General features: G+C 48.0%; 1 protein-coding gene across 6 annotated transcripts in view; it reads left to right on the top strand.

The window, feature by feature from the left end:
• ERC1 (ELKS/RAB6-interacting/CAST family member 1) overlaps positions 1–24,472 on the top strand; it is a 393,839-nt gene that overhangs the window by 364,069 nt on the left and 5,298 nt on the right. The window lies entirely within an intron of this gene.

The following is a 24,472-nucleotide window of genomic DNA, read 5'->3' as shown; positions in this document are numbered from 1 at the left end:
GAAGAGAAAACCTGCACGCCACAAGTAGAGAGAAGCCCGCGAGCCACAATGAGCGCTGCAGCAAAAGATCCCGCCTGCCACAGTGAAGACCCAACACAGCCAAATAAATAAATAAATATATATTTTTTAATCTAATGGAATTTGACCTGCTAGGTTTTGGACTTGTTTGGGACCCATGACCCCTTTCTCTTCTTTCCAGGGTCTCCCTTTTGGAATGGGAATGTCTAGCCTATGCCTGTCCCACCACTGTATTTTAGAGCAGCTAACTTGTCTGGGTTCAGCAGGTCCACATTGAAATTTTGTCTCGGGATGAATCATGTTTTTTAAGTCTCAACCACACTTGATTTAGATGATATTTACGTGAGATTTGGGATTTAGAGTTGATGCTGCAGCGGGTTAAGACTCTTGGGCTGTTGGGATGGGGGTGAATGTGTTTTGTGTGTGGGAAGAACGTGAGTTTGGGGAGTAGAGAAGGCAGGGTGTTATGGGCTGAATTGTGTCCCCTGCAAAGTTTATATTCTTGGATCCCTGACTCCAAGAATGTGACTACATTTGGAGATAGAGCCTTTAAAGGTAATTAAGTTAAGAAGAGGCTGATAGGTGGGCCTTAATCCAATCTGACTGGTGTCCCTGTAAAAAGAGGAGATTGGGACATACAGAGACACCAGGGCTGTGTGCTCACAGAGAAAAAAAAAAAAGGTGAGGACACAGCAAGAACGCAACCATCTGCAAGATAAGGAGAGGCCTTAAAAAAAACCAACCCTGCCAACACCTTGCTCTTGGACATCTAGCCTCCAGAACTGTGAGAAATAAATTTCTGTTGTTAAGCCACCCAGTCTGCGCTATTTTCTTATGGCAGCCCATGCAAGCTAATACCTTGTTTTTGAAAGATACTCCTCTCTGGGTATAGAATTCTAGGTTGACTTTTACAGATGCTGTTCCATTCTCTTCTGGCTTCCATAGTTTCTGTTGAAAAGTCTGCTGTATTTATGTGTGCTCCACCCGCGCCCTCTCATGTTTCTTTTTTCTCTGACTGCTTTCAAGATTTTTTTTTTAACTTTTGTTTTCAACCATTTGAAAATAATGTGCCTATTTGTAGTTTACGTTATATTTCCTGTCTGTGCTAAAATCCTTTTTGAGATCTCTGTGTCCCTTGGGCTTATGTTTTGTTGTCTTTCATTAATTTTGGAAGATTCTTGGCCCTTATCTCTTCAGATATGTCTTTCGTCCCTTTCTCTCTTCCCTTTCTATATCTACAGTTATGTATTTGTTAGACCATCTGATATTGTTCCACATCTCTTCAATGTCTGGGGGCTTTTGTTTGTTTATTTGGGGGATTTTTTTCATGTTATGTTTGGAGATTCCTATTATCTGTTTGGATAATTTCTATCAATATGTCTTTAAGTTCATTTGCTTTTTTTGTGTCTCATTTTTTATTAAGTGGTAAATATTATACGTAAAAGAAGAGTAGAAACTGAGATTAATAACATTTGTGTCTAGAAATAGGCAATTCCTCTTCTTCTGTCAGACCATTAGCATTTGGGAACTGAGTCAAGTCAGTAATTGAGCTGGGTTTGAGTTGCTTTCATCGCTCCACAGGCTTTAAATTTTCCAGTGGTGATTGTGCATTTAGTGCAAAGTCTTGAGTGCTGACTTTTCCTGGATTTCAGTAGCTCCTTCATTGCCTGCACCACAGGGCTCCCCCTTCACACTCTTGTCCTCTCCCAGTGCAGGCTGCTCTTACCTGTTAATGCTAAATATAGTTAAAGTCTTCTTTGTACCCAGTTGCATTTTTCTTTTTTCATCTGCAGTGGCAACCAGTGTCCTAAACTGGTTTGCATTTTTACAGTCCACGTTTTTACCTTTTTAATATACATATTTGTTTACACGAACAATGTGCAGTATTGTTCAGTTGATATAAATTTGAAATAAATGACATCATACTACTCAGGCTATCTCTCTGTTCATTAGTGTTTACTGAACCTGAGCCTTCTAGTCACTTGCTATTGGAAGAAAAGATGCTGCTGAAATTTTTCAGATAAATGTAAGTCTCATACCATTTTAAGTATGGCTCTGGAGCCCTAGAGAAACTTTCTTTGAAAAAGTAGATTGAGGTCGTGTCAAAGTAGAATGCTGTAGTGGTACAAGGTGGCTAGAATGAAGAAAAAGGTTTCATTAGGTTCAGTTTTAGATTTAAACATCTTCTCTGTTGATTCTAGGACAGCCCCATATTTGACCACTGTCCGTTATCTTCCAGAATCACATCTCATAATTGAAATTCCAGGTCCACGTTTCCCACACCACACACCTTCTACAGAAGGTGTCTTCTTTTCTTTGCCAGGCCCTCTTGCCAGCTCCTGGGCAGGAAACCTTGTTAGTGTTTCCATAAATCTGGCACTGACACTGGCCTATATATTTGGTGGGACCAAAGATTCTGGTGTGTTTGCCAGGCTTGGATCAAGGATTCGGCCCACGTGGCCAGCATTTTTGGCAGGGCCAGGGCTGAGGATTCAGCTGGCATGGTGGCATTTGGAGGCAAGGACCAAGATGATGGTGCAGATGGTTGGGAGACTGGCTACATACAAGGAGACTGAACAAATGAGTAAGTATATTGAAGCTCATGGGAGCAGGCTTGTTACTCCAGGAGGAGGAAGTAACAAATACAGAAGGGTGAAGGCAAGTCCGGTGGCATTCAGCTGCTGTTGCAGGTGTCCGTATGGACTCAGGGTTTTTGACAGACAATAGATTTAGCTTTCTCTGTGTGTACATTTGTGTGCTCATCTACATGGATACATGTGTGTATTTCCTAGTTTTATCTGCTGAAGCACCTAGAAGCAGTGATACACCAGTAACAAGGAGCTCACCTAGCTCCCAGCTCCTGGTTTATAGATGCCTTTTTTCACCAAAAGGAACCAGGGCTCCTTGGAGACATGGCTCAGCCTAGGACTGTGTGTGGCAAAGTACAACATAAATCCAGAGCATCTTATACCAGAAAGTAACGGAGTGTTCCAGGAGTGGTGGGGGGGTGTCAGAAGGACATGGAGGGGGGACTTTCCTGGTGGCGCAGTGATTAAGAATCCGCCTGCCAGTGCAGGGGACATGGGTTCGAGCGCTGGTCCAGGAAGATCCCACATGCCACGGAGCAACTAAGCCTGTGCACCACAACTACTGAACCCGCATGCCACAACTACTGAAACCCACGTGTCTAGAGCCTGTGCTCCACAACAAGAGAAGCCACTGCAATGAGAAGCCCCCGCACCGCAACGAAGATTAGCTCCCGCTCACCGCAATTAGAGGAAGCCCGCACACAGCAACAAAGACCCAACAGAGCCAAATAAATAAATAAATAAATAATTTTTTTAAAAAAAGAAGAAGGACATAGGGGTCTCCCAATAGCAAAATCTTCAGGAATTTGAGCAGCAAAATTAATAATAGTAACAAATTACAGCCCACTGAGTAGAACAGGAATCTATGAGTCTGTACTAGTGTAGAGAAATCAGTAAGCAAATACATGGTGGGGCAGGGGCCATGCCCTGTAGTAGAATGCCAGCTAATACATGGAGAAAGAGTGGCGGAGTTAGAGAATCACCACTTGGCAACCATCACAGTAATAACTGATTTGAACTGGAATCATCAATGAACGTGAAAACCAGTGGGTGAAAGTTGGTTGAGGAACAGGATATTTGCATAGTCTAAAAGTGTCTCTTCACACACACACAAAAAAAGTTATTTCAGTCAATTAGCACAAAATCCTTTTAGTTGATTTACGTTGGAAAAACTTGGTGACACCATCTAAACCCAAATGACTGAAGGTAACGTCACCTGTAGTGGGAGAAATGAACGTTATGTCTTAATTCTAGGTATTAGCCAAATGGCACATATGTTGCTGAAACTTCCCCCAATTCAGCAAGCACAGAGACATTAAATGTGAGAGGAAAAAATGAAAAATTGTACTTTATCAAAACTTTAGTTCATCAGAAGACTGGGAGAAAATATCCACAATGTGTATATTGAACAAAGGACTTCTATTGAGAAGGTATTTTTAAAATCAGAAACAAAAAGACAAAACAACATAATTTTAAAATGGGCAGAAGACTTGAACCAGACAGTTCACAAGAGAAAGTACACAAACCAAGCACACGAAAACAGTGCTCACATAAACGAAAGCCACAGTGAGATAGCAGGGCAATTCCAAGAAAATGGCTAAAATTCACCAAATGTGAATTTTACACGTTCACCAAATGTCCACGAGGGTGTGGAGCAGCTGGAACTCTCCGTGCAGTGGTGAGGATGGTCCAAGGCTTTGAAAAGCTGTTAGGCATTTTCTTATTAAATTAGATACACACCTGTCCTGTAACCCAACAATCCCACTCTTCCTTATTCACTCAAGAAAAATGAAAACACGTCCACAAAAAGATGTGTACAAAATTGTTCAGAGCAGCTTTATTCGTAAAAGCACCAAGCTGGAAACAACCCAAATGTTCATTAACAGAAGAGGTTTTTTAAATTATCATATATCATATAATGGCGTACTACTCAGCAACAAAAAGGAACGAACTCTAATACAAGCAACTTTATGAATGAATCTCAGAAACACTGTTAAGCAAAAGAAGCCAGATGCAATAGAATATCTGATTAATGTCTGATTCCCTTTGTATGGCATTTCCAGAGCAGGAAGAACTCATCTGTGGTGATGGAAACTAGAACACTGGGCGCCTGTGGGAACTGACTAAAGGGGTCCCAGGAATCTTTCTGGGACGATGGAGATGTTCTGTGTTTCGGTTGGTGAGATGGTCATGTGGGCGTATATATGGATCAGAATTCATCAGATTGTACACTCTGATGTACAGAGATCTGTGCATCTTGCTGTATGTCAACGGTAGTTTAATTCAAAACAAAAACAGAAAAGTCACACCCCATTTCCAGTCTCCTCTCGAACTTTTTTTTTTTTTTTTTTTTTTGCGGTACGTGGGCCTCTCACTGTTGTGGCCTCTCCCGTTGCGGAGCACAGGCTCCGGACGCGCAGGCTCAGCGGCCATGGCTCACGGGCCTAGCTGCTCCGCGGCATGTGGGATCTTCCTGGACCAGGGCACGAACCCGCGTCCCCTACATCGTCAGGCGGACTCTCAACCACTGCGCCACCAGGGAAGCCCACCTCTCGAACTTTTTGAAGCAGGTAGACTGATAGGCAGATTCTGCTGAAAAGCTGAAAGTGGAATCTCCCCCTGGAGCACACGTCCTTTTTCCACCACGAATGCCAGCCCCCTGACGGCTGACTACGCTGGAACGAGCCCTCACTGGCCAGCTCGCTCCGCGGGTCACGGCTGTGGACTCCAGCCCCTTTCCCAGCACCCAGTCCAGTTTTGACCTTCAGGGAAGTATCGTTGCACAACTTGGCTCGGACCTTGTCGTCTCCTCGGAGCCCGTCTTGCATTTGTCTTCTCGATTTTGATCAGTGGCTGCTTGGCTTGTCCCCTCTCTCTTCAGGGCGGTGAGTCTGGGATGGTTGACGCCGGGGTGGCACTGGGCCCTCACTCCGGGAGCTCGTGGGTCATCAGTCACGACGTGACACTCTTCTCTCGTGAATGCATCTGCACAGATCGTCGTAGCCCCCAAGTGGGCCACGTGGACACGGGAGCTTTTGGGTGCAACGGGGAGAGAAAACGAGAGAGAGAAAAGAGAAGAATGGGTTCTTTATGGGCAGCAAACTCTGTCTTGGTTCCCAGCCTGCATGTTTCTGATCTGGTTTTCTTCTCTTTGCGATGTTTGCACTGTTTCCTCGGCTCCGACATTGAACTCTTGTCCAAAAAGACTAAGAGCGGCAGAGCATGAGAGGCTGAGCGAGGCGACCAGCGATCCAGCAGCAAGAGCTGCAGGCCCTGAGGACAGGCGGGGTCTGTGCCTGACTGGGCTTGGGGATGGAGTGTGTGTGTGTCTGTCTGTCTGTCTGTCTCACGTTTATGAGAAAACCCTGTGGGGCAGCCTCACTTTTCCTCTCCCCTCTGCTCTCACGGTCTGGCACTCTCCCCTCCTGACAGCTTCCATTAACCTTTTCATGCAAAGAGCAGAGGATCCTGCCAGCTGGATGTTGAAAATCTGGCAGACAAGAGATTGTTCTAAAAAGGAAAAAAAAAAAAAAAAAAGAGGTAGAAGCGCTGGAAGACCCCACGAGAGAGGACAGGGCCTGGCCAGCTGCTGGCTTGGGCCCTGAGACCCTGAGCCTGCGGCCTGACTTCCGGTAAAATCCCCTAAAACAAGGTTGCGGGGAGGAAGAGGAAGAGAGGCTTTGAATGTAGAGGAGGTGAGGACCTCGCTCACACAGTAGAAAGGACACAGACACTAATCCTTTGCAAATCACTCCCAGCCTGAGGGCAGCTGAATGGCGGACACAGGAAAGGCTACACCTAAACAGGAGCTAACCTAAAGGCTTGGTGCGCTGAACGTGCTGCGTCATCTTGTTTGTGGAGAGACAATACTGCATTAAGAGACTCAGCTAGACCAGAACTGTTTTGATACAAAAGATCCCTCCAGACCATCTCCTCCCTTCACTTACCTCAGAGAAGGGGATTCTGCTGTTTCTCTCTTGTCCACAGTCTCTCCCTCCCCATCCCGATCCTTGTCGCCAGGGCCTCTGCCCACAGCGGGCCGGGGCTAAATAAAAATGAACGTGGGGCTTCCCTGCTGGCGCAGTGGTTGAGAGTCGCCTGCCGATGCAGGGGACACGGGTTCGTGCCCCGGTCCGGGAGGATCCCACATGCCCGGAGCGGCTGGGCCCGTGAGCCATGGCCGCTGAGCCTGTGCGTCCGGAGCCTGTGCTCCGCAACGGGAGAGGCCTGCGTACCGCAAAAAAAAGAACATGAAACACCTAGTCTGAATTCAGGTCTCCTGTGCCCTCAGCTTGGCAGCAAAGAGGGCAGGAACCATTAATTTTGTTTCCATTAGCTTGATCTTGCACTGGGCCCTTTAGAGCTGTGAAATGGGAATATGGAATATTTTTTAATTATGAAGCTCTGTATTTATAGAGCTCTTAGTATCTTTTAGCTGCCCTGTGTTTTTTTTTTTTTTTTGCAGTACGCGGGCCTCTCACTGTTGCGGCCTCTCCGGTTGCGGAGCACAGGCTCCGGACGTGCAAACTCAGCGGCCATGGCTCACGGGCCCAGCCGCTCTGCTGCATGTGGGATCTTCCCGGACCGGGACACGAACCCGTGTCCCCTGCATCGGCAGGCGGACTCTCAGCCACTGCGCCACCAGGGAAGCCCTGCCCTGTGTTTTTCCTTTGTGTTGAGAGTATTCCCACAGAAGGAGGAGGTCAGCGCTTGTGATTCCCCGGAGCTGCCGCAGGAGCAGCTAGTTACCATCTTGGAGTTTTCATGAGTCTTGACAACTCCTACAGTCCAGCACATTGACTTACAGAGATAATGCAGGGAAATTTACCCCTGCGAACGTCCAGAAACTGGCCCGGGGCAGGCACTGCCACCCCGAAGCCCGTGGAGCAGAGAAGCCTTGGAGACGGCAGTTTTCCCATCTAGTCAGAGCTTTGAAATAAATTGTCCTTAGCTTTCCTCAAACCACTATTTAATTCTTTACCAAAGATTTGGTGGGACAGTCTAGAAACAGAAGTCACTTAAATGTCTAGTGGGCAGCGTCCAGCATGGTCCCAGCCACATCTCTTCCCCAGTGCACCTGCACAATACCAAGCTCCATTGTCATGCTGGCCGTATGTATGTACAGCAGAATTCTTAGGGAAAACCTGTGTGAACTTCAAAACAGGAAAAGGTGTTGGGCCACAGCCCTCTCCCAGTTTACAGACAGTGTTGCTGTTCCCCACTAGACTCCCTGTGCCCCCTGACCTAAAGCGCTGCTTCCCCCAGAGAGGGGGGAAGTACTGCCACAGCCTCCCTCCTGGTGTCCCCTCTTCCCAGTGACCCAGTCCCCACTTGCTGCTGTTCTGACTGTTGTCCCTATTACTCGCTGAGCCTCTAAGCAACTCTCCTGCACCTCTTGTAAGAACATCAGGGCGGCTGGGTCAGTGAGGTTTTTCTCCCTGAACCCCTTCTAGTGTTAAGTGGGAAAGATGGGACCAGGCCACACTCAACTTGCCACTGGGGCAAGTGAAGATGTGTTTCTGATGCAGAAGTTGGGACGCAGAAGGCATCTTCCAATATATAAAATGTTACAAGTGATGGTTAGGGTTTTTGATGGTTAGGTGACACTGCTCACCAACAATACTGTATTAGTTTGTAAGGCCGCCACAACAAAGTACCACAGACTGGGTAACTTAAACAACAGAAGGTAGAAGGTAGAAGGTAGAAGTCCAAGATCAAGGTGTCAGCAGGGTTGGTTTCTCCCGAGGCCTCTCTCCTTGGCTTGCAGACAGCCACCTTCTTCCTGTGTCCTCACATCATCCTTCTTCCGTGCAGGTACATCCCCGGTGTCTCTGTATGTGTCCAAGTTTCCTCTTTTTCACAAGGACACCAGTAAGATTGGAGTGGGACCCACCCTAACAGCCTTATCTGAACTTAACCGCTTTAAATCACTTCTCCAAATACAGTCGCATTCTAAGGTTTGGGGGTGAGAGCTTCAACATGTGAGTTGGGGGAGGGCACATGACTCAGCCCATAACATTATGGCCAGTAGCCCATGGGGCCTCCTGGGGCCCTAACTACCACTTAAGTAATTGTTTCAGTGTTTCCAACGACCAACTTCCAAGCAAGCTCTGGAAAGGGCCTTCCACATAAATCCCAGGGGCCGCCTATTAAGAGGCAGGGCGTGCTGGAGAGCCTTGCTCACAGCCACTAATGACAGACTCCTCCCTCGGGTGGGGGGAGGTGGGGATGTAGGGCTGCTGGTGATGTCAGTCCAGAGTGCCCTGTGACACAACTTAGAAACTGGACCTTTCTTTAAAAGCTGTGTAATAGACACAAAGGCACAAAGTAGGAAGCAGATGCTTGCTTAGTGAACGAATGAAATCAGGAGCTTTCTGGAGGTGAGCTAGTGGCATTCTTCTGCACCGTATAAATGCTATCTTACTGCTTTGTCTACCTCTTTTTAAAGACCACTTCGGCACAAGAGAAAATGCCCCACCTAGCGTGTGCTCCTGGTGAAAGGGAGCCTGTAATTTTAACACTGAAGATAACAGATCTGGCCGTAAATTGAAGAGATACTCAAGTCACCCTAAAAATCAGGTTTTGATGGACGCGATTTTTCATGGGGTTCTTTTTAAAGATAAATAGTGGTTTTAATGTCATCAAACTAAAAAAAAAAAAACTTTTTCTAATAGAAACTCTGAGCCAAACTTAAATGCTAGGATCTCACTGCCATCCTAACAGAAGAGCAGGCTGTGGGCAGCTTAAGGCGGGGGTGGGGTGTTTGATGGGGCCCCTGCCTGACGGTCACTGGTTCCGTTTATTCCTTTGAATCAAGCATCTCTCCGAGGTTAGTACCTTTCTAAATGCAGGTGTTTCTAGGAAGGGCAGCACGGTGTCTCCCACGTTAGCCTGCCCAAGGCTCCTGAACGTTAGGATGATAGGAACGGTGAGTGGCTGGGAAGAGGAGAGTTGAGAAGGGAACAACGCTGCCACGTTAAAAACCAGCTTAGTGTCCACTGTGACCCGGGCCTGGTGATCAAGCATCATCGTCCTTAGGGTTCGCTGATGTCGGCCTGTCGCACAGCTGAAGTCCACAGCAGCCCTCTGCAAGTGTTCAGCCTAAATTTGAGTCCACAGATATTTATTCATGAGATTAAGTTTAGCACACATGGGCGTCAGGATGCACCTCGTGGGAAGGCAGGGAGTCGCCAAAAAGACAGGGTATCGAGTTTTCTGGAGCGTCCTGTGATGAGAGCCAGACAAGGAGCCAGGAGAGGAGACCCTTCCGACCCTCCGGCCTCGGGAGCTCAGCTGGGTCCCGTGTTGTTCCGTCAGGGGCAGCTGCATTCACTCAGCCTCATCCCTGCCCCTGGCGCTTTGCATGGGAGGGAGCTGAGGCGGGCACGACGGGACTTGCCTGGGAAGATGAAGCCGAGTGGCCGGATGGGGCCTGGACGTTTCCCTCCATCCCAGACCTGTCCCCACCACATCCCCCTGTAGTCCCCGGGAGAGAAAACCCCCTCCGCCTGTCAGAGGACGCCCCCGAGACAGGCGTGTTCTCGATGGTCGCGTTCAAGGGCTGCCGGGCGTCGCCGTCGGGCTCAGGCTGCGTGTGTGGAGGGATGGATGCCTGTCTGTCCCGGGCCCCGTGTGCCGACCAAGTACTGGGACTTTCTTCGGGGAGGAAAGTGAGTAGGAGGTCATTAAAATGCCTGTCCGGAGATTTCTTTGGCCTCTCTCGGGCCTGTGGCTTTGCCAGCCCCGGCCTGCTCCCCACGCGGTCGGCTCCTAAGCTCTGTCCTGTCTGGTGACACGGGTCGCGGGGTGGCCGGAGAGCCGCACGCAGGGGCCGCTGGGCCGTGTCACCCCCTGTCTCCTCTTACCCGCGCAGAGCATCCTTGCTCACTGGGCCGCTGCTGAAGGTTGAGCCCGCCTCCCTCTCCAGCTGCTGCTTCACGAAGCTCGGGGACCCCCCTCTGCAGGGGCTGGGAGAAGCCTCCCGGGAGTACTGTGCACTTCCCTTCTCACCGCGGCCGTTCCTGCTGCGTGGAAACCACGCTGTGGGAGGCCGCTCGGGCCCTGCGGCACCGTGGCTTCGCCCACGCTTTCCAGGGGACTGTGCTCAGGGGACTGAGCCAGACGGGACTGGAAGGTCCCTGGGTCTCTCCTCTCACCCTTCTTCACCTAAGGAAACACGACTGCAGAAGTCCCGAGCTTTAGGGGGCCGAGGGAGTATTTTTCTTTCCAATCCAGCTTTGCCCAGGAGCTTTCAAATCACATCCTCTTCCCTTTTGCACCCAAAATTAGTAACCGTCCAGGCCCCGCCCCACCAGCCTTCTCCACGTCAGCACAGGTGCCTGTCCTCACGTTGTGCCCACCCCATCACCGTACATGGTCCTCCAGACGATGGTCGTGTGTACCCGGGGGTCACTCAGAACAGCCCACACGGCCCCGGAGCCTTAAGCGGTAGTGGCACCCCTTCCATGGCCCTTCTGCATTGCTGGGCCAGGAGCTTGTAAAAGGTCATTTTGTCATCTCACCACCCAGGGAATGTCAGGTTGGCACTAAAAAAAAAGCAAAAACAAGATCCATGGCTCCCTGAGGGAACCTTGCCAGTCTCTCCCGTCACGCCGGCCCTAGAGTCGGGTGCCACATGCTAGACATGGAATGTGCACTGCGCACGTGCCGCTGCAGCCGACCTGCTCAGCCACAGGGATTCATAGGCGTGGACTGGCTGTGTGCTGGTTTAGCGCTTAAATCTCAGATACAGCAGAGCCTTGTTCTTGTCGTCCTGATGGCCTCAGCATTAGATTTCTTAGTTGTTTGGGTGGTTTGTTTTCTGTTTTTGATCCTCTCCGTTTGACACGTTTCATTTCTGAAAGCCAAACCGAACACGCTGGCCTGGCTGGCCTGGCCTGGCCGTGTCCGAGATTCTCAGAACCCTGCTGCTGCTCTGATGGTCCCTTTGACAGAGAGGGACATTCTTCCCCGTGTGGATAACTACATGCTCTTAAAGTGAATGTCTCTACTCACGTCAGTTAACGGGTTTGTAAGAGGTGGCGTGAGGTGTTACCAATGAAAATTCTGCGTGGCAGGAATTCTGCTTCCCCATTTAAACCTCCGTACTTTCTCCAGCCTCCAGTGCTGTCGCAGCAAGTCTGGACTGGGGAGTGGTCCGTCTCTGCCTCAGGACGCACTGCATCTAAACGCCCCACCCACGTGGGTACCTGGCTTGCTCCTTTCAGCTTTATTGGGATACGACTGACAGATAAAATTGTAAGATGTTCAAAGTGGACAGTGTGATGATTGCTGTACGTATACATTGTGAAAGGATTCCCCTCATCAAGTTAATTAACACGTTGATCATCTCGCATTACTTACCTTTTTTAAAGTTCTACTTAGCAAATTTCAGTTACACAATGCCGTGTTATCAACTGTAGTCACAACTGGTTTGTTGTTTGAACGGGATGATACGTCAGATTCCTTCGGTGTTCTGCAAGGTTTTTACACAAGAGAGGATTCCCCATTCTTTTCTTCCCCCCACCATTCTCTTGATTCTTGAAATTTAATGTATAGGAGGCCAGTCAGCCCAATGTAAACCTCCTACTGGGTTTGAGGGGGGTGTCTCTTCCCACTTTTATCTTTTGTAGCCATGTCTTCTGTCTCCTCCTCTGTTCACTCCCTTCCCTAACTCGTTCAGCAAAGGTATAACACCTGTATCAAGACAGAACCTTTCTGGAAAGAGAGTAACCTGGGAGGTTGAATATCACAAAGAAGAGCTCAGATTATCTCAGCCAGGGAAGAATACTTCAGGCAGGAGCGCATCCAGCATTTTAGAAGTGTCTAGACCTAAGTAGGTTAGAAATTAAGACAGTATGTTAGTGACACCTGCAAGTACAAAACAGAATGATCAGCAAGCAGAAGTTTGTGCTGGTTTACGTACAGATAACTGTCTAAACCTGGACTGTGGCATCACGGTGCCTGGTTCCAGCGCCTGCTGTATCCCGGTGTTAGCAACCTGTGTTTTGGTCCCTAGATCCGTTGACCCCAGTTCACCTGGGTCACTTGACTCTAGGTTGTTGACTCTCACAGAACCGTGACTGACACTAATCTTCAAAAGATGATAAGCGGCAGTGACATGCCGGCTCTAAGAGGGCCGGTGGTTAGCCAGCAAGACCAGCCTTCTTGTAAAGCTTGCCTCTGAGGCAGGAGAGATAGCCTCTTTTTGTCTCTGGAGCACTTGTGCATCTGGAGACAGCAGTTTGGTCCCTGACCGCTTGCTGTCAGGGCGTGAAGGACGAGCCCCAGGTTTCCTGGGGTGCACGCTCCATCAGCCTAAACTGCACCAGGCCCGTCACCTCGCCTCACTTTAAGGTTGGAGAGTTGAACTGCGGGTTCTGTTAGCTCCCTTCCAGGCTTTTGGTTCTCAGTTTTGGAATCGGCCTGCTTTTAGGTCTGGTAGTTCCGCTGTTTGATATTTTGTAGGGGAGGGGGTTCGTGTAGAAACTAAATCGTGTGCTTTGTACTAGTACAGAGTCACGAAAAACCCCCTCTGCCTTATTTCCTTCGGGGCTAGGGGGTGGCCAGTACCACACTGCAGGACTTCCCTGCCGCAGCCGGGAAGCAGAGAAGCTCTTGGTTTGTTTTTATCTTTGTTTAGTTTTTAACCATTGAAAAATCTAGCTCCCCCAGGGCACATGGCAAGCATTCATTCAGTAACTGTTTAGGGAGCACCCCCTACGTGCCAGGCTTAACGTGCTCTTGGCACTACTGGGAAGTCAGTTATGATTTTCATGCTTCGGGAGGCTTTAGTGCTGGGGCTTTCCTCCTGCCTTGCTACCTGTCGTGAGGTGAGGGAAGGAGAGGAGGAAGTTCCTTTATTTCACCAATTGAATCTTGAGGAAATCGCCGTGCAGAGGCCTGTTGCCATCAGTGGAACTGACTGTGGATCCCCTTGGTGGAATGGACTCTGGTTTTTATTGCATCGTTTTGTTCCAGATTCGTCATGGAGGAGCAATGGCACCTCGTTTACTTTTGGCCTAAGCAACAACAGTGTTTCCCTGTTTAGGAAGACAAATCCAGACCCTGCCGGGCAGAGGGGTTCATTGCAAGGCAGGGAAGGGGGAGGGGAAGGCCCAGCAGCAACTTCACCGTCACCACCGCATCCGGTCATCTTGCAGAGTCCGGGCAGGGTGGCAGCTGCTTCAGGCTCTTAACAGTAGGCAGCTGGGGTGGGGGGAGACCTTGGGAAGGAAACAGGGAGATTCAAGCTGCAAGCTCGGACTTGAAATACAAGGAAGGGAGGGCCTTGGAGTTTTTCAAGGGCAACTTTCATTTTCCCTGTTACTAAATGCTAGAGGGATTCTACAGAGCAAAAAAGTGACCCAATTCCTGTAGAAAAGTAAATGAAATATTTACTGCCTGGGCATGAAATGTCCTCTGTGCTGTCAGGTCCCTCTGACCGTGTGAGTTTTATGTTTTATTCAGCAGATAATTATGACAAAATACATTGCAATTTATTCTAGTTGTTCGAAAATCCAAACTCGGGGTATTTCGTGTCTTCATATCTCCTGGGTACATGTAGTTAAGCAGCCTGCTAACTGGGGCTGGGGACTGTAGCCCAGATCCGGCCAGGATAGAGGACCACTTTGGCTTCACTGTCACTTCTGGAAGGCTCCAGTCATCATGTCCATTTACAGCTCAGACCTCATGGCCTCTGCGTCCTGGGACCTAGCTGTCAAAAACTTCAAGTTCAGATTCATGTCTGATTAAACCAAACTGAGCATCTGTTGTGTAATTCCCCACCCACCACCAAACCAGCTGCAGAAACGAATTAATCTGAGTCACTACCAAGCACGACTGAATCTGTTCAGTCAGGTTTCTTGTAACCATCCCTCCTTTAAACCCATCCCTCCATCCTCCTCTCTCACCTCATCCTGTGTCTGTGAATAGAGAACTATTTGCCGTGAAATAAGGCTTTTTCTCTCCTTTAAGCCTGCCCTTTTTCACGGGTTTCTGTTCGCTCTCCCTTGGCCTTGACTCGGCTGTGGAGAGAGGCCGCCCCTGCCCTGAAACCCTGACTTGTGCTGGCGGTGGCTGTTCTGGGCAGTTTCAGGTCTGCCAGCCCGTCCTCCGCTCTACCCCTGCCCCTCCGTCCCGCCCGGCTGTGTCCGGATCATCCTGCCACCGTCAGCTCTGCTCTCTGACAGCTGTCCTGACGTGGAAAGCAGGAAGGGAGCTGGAGTGGTCTCTCTCACAGTCAGCCTTTCATGACGTGTTTTTGTGGAGTGTGGAGGTTGTGAGGTATCCTCTCTGAAATGCCTTCTTCCCTGGGCAGCGGTGGAGGCTGACACGCCCCCCCCCCCCCCGCCTTTCTGCCACACACCCTCCCCATGTGTTGCTGTGAGCGTCCAGATTGGGTTGCTGTTGCATTTGTGATTCTTGGCTGGGGTCCCTCTAGAAATCATATTACTACTCTGCGGGCTGGAATAGCTACTAAGAGCAGAATACATTATCATAACATTCAGCAGACAAAGCCAGAAAGTTCCTGCCAGAGGCCACCTTGGTATCCTGTGCTTGTGCCATATTCTGTCCTTTGAGAACGTCAGCAATGGGTGTTACCACGGATGCTACAAGCCCTGCACCATCAGACGGTCTGGATTTGGAGATGCTTCAGATTTACCTTAAAAAGCTCTTGGGGAAGTTATGGGTGTTTTCCCCCGGGATTAGCATCTTTTCCTTTAGTTCATTCTCCAGTTGTTTTTCGATTGTCTGCTATGTGCAGGTTGTTCTGCTAGGCAGCCTTGGTATGTAAAAAAGAATGCATTGAGGAGCTTGCTGAAGAGTTGGGGAATTGAACATGTAGCGAACTCTTGAAACAGGAGCCAAAATGAATACTTCAGCAGTGTTCACCTCTGAAAAGGGATGTCTCCACAGACAAAAGGGGCGAATGATCTCCACCAGGAAGAATAAGTTAGATGGGGAAGAGGGAGGTGTAGGAGGTAAGATTGTCCTCACCCCAGGGTGAGGGAACCTCATCAGAGTGAAAGCAAAGGCAGAGGGTAGCACGGACATACCAGGAGATGAAACTGGAAAAGTAGGATGGGGCCATGCCAAAGAGATTGGACTCTGTTGTAGGTAGGAAATCACTTAAGATCTTGGAAGAGGAGTGAACCTAATCCAACCTGTTTTAGAAAGATTACTCCTACAAACCAAGGTTGAAATGACTGTGAAGCTATTGCAATAAGAAAAGATGCTGAGATATGAGAGCCTGTGTTAGGGCTGTGACCAGGAGATCAGCAAAGAAGAAACTAAACCGAAAGAAACATGGCCTGGAAAGGGCATTAACAGGAATTTCACAGAAGACGAAAGGGCCAGTAAATATATTTTTAAATGTGTCGCCTCTATTTTTGGCTTCACCACAAATGAAAAGAACTACAAAGAACTGCAAACGAAAGCAGCCCTGTCATATTGGCAAGGTTGGGGTGTGTGTGTGACCCCTGTGGACCGGGAGGCTGGGAAATGGTCACCCTTATTTGTTGACTGAAAATTAGTACAACTGTCCTGAACAGTTTGGTAACATGTCAAAAACTTTAAAAAGGTGTATACCCTTTGACCCAGGAATTCTAAGAAAACAGTCATAGATATGCAAAGATTTATGTACAGAAAATTTCAACACATTAATATTTATAGTGAAAAACTGAAAACAAACTACATTTCTAATAATGGAATTAGTTAAATAAATTATAATACATCCATTAAAAGGATTACAGTGGGGATTCCCTGGTGGCACAGTGGTTGGGAGTCCGCCTGCCGATGCAGGGGACGCGGGTTCGTGCCCCGGGCCGGAAGGATCCCACATGCCGCAGAGCAACTAAGCCCGCGCACAAGGACTACTGAGCCTGCGCGTCCAGAGCCTGTGCTCCGCAATGGGAGAGGCCACGACAGTGAGAGGCCCGCGTGCCGAAAAAGAAAAAAAAAAGAAAGGATTACATGCAGCCCATTTAAAAATGAGGTTTTAGAAGAATACTTAATCACATGAAAAACTATTTTTAGTCATTATTAAGTGAAAAGAACAGTTTATTAAACAGTATGAACACTATGAATTGATGTATAAGTGAAACATTCACAAAAAAGTGTTTATCAGGCATTTGCACGTTAGTCTGAAGCTCGGGAGAAAGAAGGGAGCTACAATTATACATACCTTGAAAATGGTTAAATTTAGGTCATATGAGGGTTATTACACTGTTTTGTTTTGTATATGTGTGCAGTTCTCTGCTAAATTAAAAAGTCTTACAAAACCCACCTGAAAAGAAATAATTAAGTTGGCAAAGAAAGTAGATTAAATGTGCTGGTTCACTAAAGCACGTAGAGCAGACCCGGCCGGGATCCATGTCCAGTAGGTTAGTTGCTATGATTATTGAACTTCATGGAGCGAGGATGGACAGGGTGACCCAAGGCAACAGAGGACAGTCTCCGTAGGCCTCAGGGAACCCCTGCGTGTCGGGCAGGAAGCAGAAAGGGGAGGAACAGCCGCAGGACAGGGAAGAAACACACAGATGGACTAACAGACAGGTAGAGGAGAGCCAGGAAGCCCGGGAGGGAGAGTCCGGAGCAGGTGTCCCCAGGGCCAAGTGTCCAGGGGGGCTTGTGTTGGACGAAGACCAGCGACCGACAGGTTGTGCTGTTAGGGGATCCCTGAGGTTCGGTTTGGTTTGGAGTCTTAGGTTTGGAGGTGTGACACCTACACAGCATACTACATGAGTCATACGTGTACAAGCCTGTGAGTTTACACGCCCGTGGAACGAGCACCGGGCACGAGAGGCAGAGCTGCTTTCCGGCCACAACTGCAGCCTCCCAGAGCAGCCCGCCTGCAGCACCACAGGCTGGTTTTGCCCGTTTCTAAGCTTTATATGCCCAGACTCACCCAGAGTGAACTCTGCTGTCCGGCTTCCGTCCAGCACCACGTTGTGTGTGGGTGTGGTTCATCCGTTCTCACCGCTGACACTCTGCTGCGTGATATCCACAGTTTATCATTCGGTTGTTGAGGGACGTTCGGGTCACTCCCAGGGCTGGGCTCGTCCTCTGGATTCTCTGTTCTGTTCCTGTGGTCTCTGTGTCTGTTCTTGTGCCAGTCGCAAGCTGTGTTAGTAACGGGAGCTTTGTGTTGTAGCGAGATTTCTCCACGATCGTTCTCCAGGATCGCTCGGGCTGCTCTGGGCTCTGCATTTCCTCTCACACTCTGAGTCAGCGTGTCAGTTACACACACACACCTGCCGCGGTTGTGATTTGAATTACGCTGAATCCATGGGTAGTTAGGGCAGAACTAACAGTTTTACGATACTGAGTCTTCCAATCTGTCATCACGTCTCCCTCCATTTAAGAGCTGTGTTACTTCTCCAAATAATGTCGTGTGGTTTTCAGCGTAGAAGTCTTAGTTTAGCAGACTTTGGAGAGAGCAGTTTTGGTGAAATGGCAAAAACTAAATTCTGAGATGTTAAGGAGGGAAATGAGAAACAGGTAGCAAATGTAGACTGTTCTTTGAGATGTTTGATGGTGAAAGAAAGGAAAATTGGTCTAGCCTGTGAGATGCAGACTCAGAAAGTTTGGGGTGAGAGTACCCTCTGAGGCTGTGGTCGAAGATCGGGGAGCGCAGAGGTTGGAAACAGAGTTAGTTGATGGCACAGAGACGTGGGAGGTGGTCAGGGTAGCCTGGAGAAGGAGGAAGAACAGCAGTGTCATGGGGTCGTTTTGAGGTAGGCTGTGTCAGGCCTGCGTTACCGTAGTAATGAGTCCTCAGGCTCGCGGCTGCTGGCGCCGGGAGCCGTCCTGAGCCGTGCCCTTTGCCACTGACAGCAGCAGGCCCACGTGCAGGACGCTGCCCTCCCGGTCATCCTGACCCACATGTCCAAGCCCCTGTTTCTTTTAGCAGAGCCTGTATTCTGTTCTCTCTATCGGAGGCACATACTTGTACATCTCTTACTACAAGAGTCCGTTCCTCCAGAGCATCTTAGTTCACTTAAGGTTGAATGGAAAGAGGCCCAAGACACTTGAGGAAGGTTTTGTGTTAGATATTCTATATATGGAGGAAACGGAGATGCTGAGGTCTGGGATTTAATGCTTACATAACAGAAGGAGCTTGCGGGATTCGTGGGAACAAGTTTGTTTTGAAGTTTAGTGGAAATTAATTTACTTGGAGATGTTTTTAGGGTTGTTGTTGTTTGTCTTTAGATGCAAAGCTTTCAGTACATACAGGGAAAATTGCATCTCTGTATCTAGCAGGGAGATTGTGTAAACCTACATGCTATGTATAATTATAATGTTTTTAAGAAAGTAAACAAGAAGACAGTGTTTTTCACTGTAGTACTTGCGGTGGTGGAACTGGCCTGCCAGTATTAGAAAGCAGAGAGTAGGATATGGAAGATCTCGTTGGATTACTCAGTCATATTTGTATCCACCAAATTTGGATTTGTAGCTTTAACAAGGAAGGGAAGAGGGACAGAGAAGGATATAATTCATTGTGGCTAAGATGTAATAAGCATTTTCATTAAATCCCAAATATCACATGTGTGCGTGTTTTGGGAAATTCTTTCCTGGTGTCAAGTCCAAGGGGCCCTTTCTTTGGGCGGGGGGTGAGGGATGGATAGGCAGACCTGAGGGTGGGAGCAGGGGTGGGGACAGGAATATCTTGAGTGAGATCTGAGAAATTAAGTTTCAGAAGCTGGAATATACCTTTCCCAGTTCATCCATGGGACCTGCCACGTCTGAAACCATGCAGAAGCTTCCGTTTTTACACGTGTTGCACATGCTAATGAAACATTTTAAAATCACGAGGTACTCATCCATCTCAAGATTTGTTTTCCCACCTGTGCTGTATAATACAGCTGTCCAGAGCTGCTCCTTTGGTTTCTTCACATTGCCTTTCTTTCCTAAGTTGTCTGAAGGTTTAACCACATGTTCCCGACACATTCTGTGCTCCTCGGACTTCAGGATTACTAAAGCTTTGCATTTCAAAGTCAAAACAAAAATCCTCCTTTAAAAAGTAATTCCAGTTTCACAAGAAAGGCTGATCTTTGAGAGTTCAAGACAGGAACTTTTAGCATATAATGGATCAAGTGCCAGTGAGGTCTCTCCCTGCTCAGCCGTGCCCACGTTTAATGCTGCTTCCAGATAAAGTGCAAACCAGCCGTAACCCCTGGAGACAGGAAGGCCTGCGGGATGGAGAGCAGCTCCCACCAATGAAGGAACACTGCCTTCTCCAAACTTTTGATTCTTCTGACCCTCTCTGTGTTTAAACACCTTTTCCCAGGCAGACCATTCATTAGATGTTGGAAAAACCATAGCCTTATGGTCGACCTCTGCTTTTTTCCCCTGGTCTTCTTCCATCACTTCTGGCTCTGCGTCCTCCTCCAGTGCCGTCACCCTTCCCACTTCTGCTTAACCCCTTATGTTTGTGGGTCATAATCACATTCCCGCTCTCAGTCTCCGCTCCTCCAAGTCTCCTGTTTATTTCCTCTAACCCTGCGTCTTAGCTGTACCTGCCATCGTTCTCTTAACTTACGCCAGTTTGTCTCCGCTGTTCTGGTAAAGAGGTGCTCACCTCACTGAGAGCGTGGAGTGGCCTGGGGGGTCCTGGGGACAGTGCCTGCGCCTGGCCAGCCTGGGGACACCTGGCGTTGCTTCTGCAGAGACCCAAACCTCGGGGACCAGCCAAGCGCATCTCCTCCTCCGTGCCTGGTCAGCTCTTACTGTTTGTCTGTTTGGAATGATCCTTTTTTCTGTCTTCTAACATCTACTGCCAACTCCCCTTTCTACCCAAGCTGAAGGCTGTAGCGCTCATTCATTCCTCTCTGTGGCCTTTACAGCGCTTTGCAGGCAGGACTCAGGCAGTATGCGTTTACAGTTTTTTTGAGGTATAATTCACACATCATACAATCCACCCGTTTACAGCGTACAATGTAATAGGGTTAGTGTGTTCTCAGAATTGTGCGACCATTACCACAATCAGCTTTCTAACATTTTCATCATTCCCTCTGATCACTCCGTCCCACCCCAGCCCTGGGCAACCACTGATCCGCCTTCTAACTCTGGATTTGCCTTGTCTGGACATTTCATAAAAATGGAGTCGTACAGTGTGGTCTTCCATGACTGTCTTCTTTCAGTCCAGATAATGTGTTCATGGTTCATGTTGTAGCATGTATCAGAACTGCCTTCCTTTTCATGGGCGAATCAATCAATACTTTTTGAATGAATGTTTTTACATTTCTATTTTTTATATAAATTTATTTTATTTATTTATGTATTTATTTTTGGCTGTGCTGGGTCTTCGTTTCTGCGCGCGGGCTTTCTCTAGTTGCGGTGAGCGGGGCCTACTCTTCGTTGTGGTGCGCGCGTTTCTTGTTGCAGTGGCTTCTCTTGTTGTGGAGCACGGGTTCTAGGCATGTGGGCTCAGTAGTTGTGGCGCGCGGGCTCAGTAGTTGTGGCTTATGGGCTCTAGAGCGCAGGCTCAGTAGTTGTGGCGCACAGGCTTAGCTGCTCCGTGGCATGTGGGATCTTCCTGGACCAGGGCTCGAACCCATGTCCCCTGCATTGGCAGGCAGATCCTTAACCACTGCGCCACCAGTGAAGCCCCAGTATAATTTTTAAATTTAGATCTTTAGCCAGTTTTAAATTTATGTTTACGTATGACATGAGTAGGAATCTAACCACAGCTGGGCCCAGTTTTCCTAATACAGTTCATTGGTTTCAAATGCATTTTGATCATATTCTAAATCCCACTGATCTAATTGTATCAATGCAATGCTCTTCTAATTAGTGTGCTTTTATACTGTTTTATAATCTGGTAGGGCAAGTCCTACACCATTTTTCTTCCTTTAAAATGTTTTCTTGGCTCTTTTTATATATTTACACTTGAGGATAAATTGTAGAATCAGTTACCAAGGTTCAAAAAGAGCCTTTGGGATTTGGTTTGGAAATGTATTTAGAGTATATTTTTAGGTGAAAACAAAATCAGCTTATATATAGTCTATATAATATCATTGCCATTTTGTTTCTAAAATTACATGTATGTATAATAAAACAAAGTCTCAAGGAATATATGACTATATATAGAAGTGGTTATCTCCTGATGCTAATATTATAGGTGATTTTGGGGGGGGTGCCTTTTTTTTCTAAATTTTCTACAATGCATGTGTAATACTTTTTAAATCAGAAAAATAAAACCCTTGAAAAAATGTTGTTAAACTAAAATATATTCATTAGTAACTTCATGATTATCAACTTAACAGAACCCAAATTAGAATTAAAAAATATTTCATGGGCAATAGCTACATGACTTGTGAAGATTCCTGGCTCTGAATATAAACCAAAGTTGTCCAGAGAATTCCTGGGAAGGATTAAGGTAAGAAACTGAAGCAGTACAACCTCATAACCTCCTCACTTACTTCAGCTGGTTGAAGAGACCTGAGAGCTGCAGCATTTTCACCGAGCAGTATTTCTGGGTTACGGCCTATGCGGCTGTGTTCATAAGGCCCCTTGCCTCTCTGGTTTCCCCGTTTCAGAGACTCTTATTCATATGATGCAGCCAGAGCTTGAGGTACACCAAGACTTCGTGTGGTCTGAATCTGGCCCTTGCACGTCCTGGTCTTTTAGCAACGTTTAGCAGAAAGAAGATTGCCAAATCTGTTCCCAGCTCTTTGCTATATTGATGTTTGAAAAAGCAGCATAGTCATTCTTGGCTCAGAGCATCTAGGTTCTGTCAACAGTGTAATTGAAACTTGGATTCTTTTTGCATTTTAATCTACATGCTCTTTTCTGGGTAATCTTATCTGTTTAATAAAAACAACAGTAATAATAATGACAACAACATCTAACATTTCCCAAGCATTTTCTGTGTGTCTGGCATTGTACTGAACTTTATATGAATATCTCATTTTTATATATATATATATATTTTAGTTTTGGCTGTGTTGGGTCTTCGTTGCTGCGTGTGGGCTTTCTCTAGTTGCAGCGAGCGGGGGCTACTCTTTGTTGCGGTGCACGGGCTTCTCACTGCGGTGGCTTCTTTTGTTGCAGAGCGCGGGCTCTAGGTGCGTGGGCTTCAGTAATTGTGGCTCACGGGCTCAGTAGTTGTGGCTCGCGGGCTTAGTTGTTCCGCAGCATGTGGGATCTTCCCGGACCAGGACTCGAACCAGCGTCCCCAGGGAAGCCCCTAAACTCAATTTTTAATTTACTTCCTCTCCTAAAACCTGCTCTGCCTCCTGTATTTTCAGTCTTATTTGTCTGACTCTCTGTTCTCTCTCACATAACCCTGCCTCCTGCCAGTCCTGCCTTTGGAGAATCTCCCACCCACTTGGTCCCCCCCGTTCCTAGGCCCACCTTAGGTTTAGTCCTGCTTTACTCTACCCGGGCTCGTGACAGTAACCTCCCTCGACATGTCCCTCCTTCCACTCAGGCTGACGTGCTTTATCTTCCCAGTGTCTTCTGAGAAAATGAAGGTGATCGCGTCACTCTGCTGTCTTAAAGGTCTCGGACTTGCTGCTGTTGTTGTCGTCCTTGTTGTTCTAACCAGATGAGATCCGAACCCCACAGCTCTGTGTATGCTGTCTGGCCCCAGTCTGGCCCTTCAGCTTCACCTCTGTCGTTCTGCACCCAGCCCCCTACCTGATGCGTCAGCTGCAGGGGAGGCTCGCTCTCCCGAGGTCTGCACCAGGCCCCAAGGTGGCTCTGCGCGTCTGCACTTGCTTTATTGCTGGACCGCCTCTTCTGTCTCTGATCTCCTGGACACGCTCCTGTTCGGGAACATCTCGGCTTCCTGCAGGGTGAAGCGGACATCCTCCTGTCTCCCCCGAAGCGTGTTCAGGCCTCGGTCATGGCCCTTTCCCTGCTGGGTCATAATCGTCTGTGCACGTGCAGATCCGTTCATCTTTCAGCACCTAGCACACAGTAGGACCTCAGTACATGCTGGTTCGGTGCCTCAAGGAATGTCAGAGAGAGTGTTTAAAGCAATAGGAAATGTACTTGTAAACAAACAGAGGACTAGACGTGTCTCTCTTTGGCTCAGTCAGCAAGGGAGTGGCACGTGGCCGGTGGAGAAGCCTCCCTCAGGCAGGGACCAGGGTGCAAGACGAAGATCCTGCCTGATCACACGTGTACCCCTCCCTGTCCTGGGCCTGTGAGTGATGGTGTCGCCCAGTGGGCGAATACTCCCGGAGTGCGAGCCCTGGGGTGGGAGCCCAGCTCTGCAGGTCACCCTCTCGGGGCCTTGGACCAGTCACTAACCTTCGTTTTCAGGAAGAGACATTTGATATTTACTTTTACACTTTCCTGATTGTTAATTTTGACACAGGAAGACTTCACATAGAAACTGCCTCTTTTTTGTCATTTCTCTTTTCTTTTTTAGCTTTATTGAGCTAAGATTGACGAAATTGTAATATATTCAAGGTATACACCCTGATGGTGTGATGTACACAGACATCGTGAAGGGATTCTCCATCCTTTCGGTCGAGTTATCAACACATACGTCATCTCACGATTTCCTTTTTGCTGTATGAGAACACTTAAGTCCTGCTCTCTTAGCGGATTTCAAGTCTGCAACACAGTGTTGTGGAGTCTAGTCATTGTGTTGTACCTTAGACCTCAGACCTCATTCATCTCATAACTGAAAGTCTGTCCCTTTCCCCACCCACTGCCGTTTCCACACCCCCAGCCCCTGGCAGCTACCGTTCTATTCTCTGTGTCTCTGAATTTGATTTGACTTTTTTCCCCCCAGATTCCACATATAAGTGACACCACGCAGTATGTACCTTTCTCTGTCTGGCTTATCTCACTGAGCACAGTGCCCTCCAGTCTCATCCACATTGTTGCAAATGTCATCTCTTTGTTGT

The sequence above is a fragment of the Orcinus orca genome, chromosome 11, assembly GCF_937001465.1.
Source record: "Orcinus orca chromosome 11, mOrcOrc1.1, whole genome shotgun sequence".
NCBI lineage: Eukaryota > Metazoa > Chordata > Mammalia > Artiodactyla > Delphinidae > Orcinus > Orcinus orca.
Note: the sequence above shows the minus strand (reverse complement) of the source record. Positions and strands in the feature narration are given on the sequence as shown.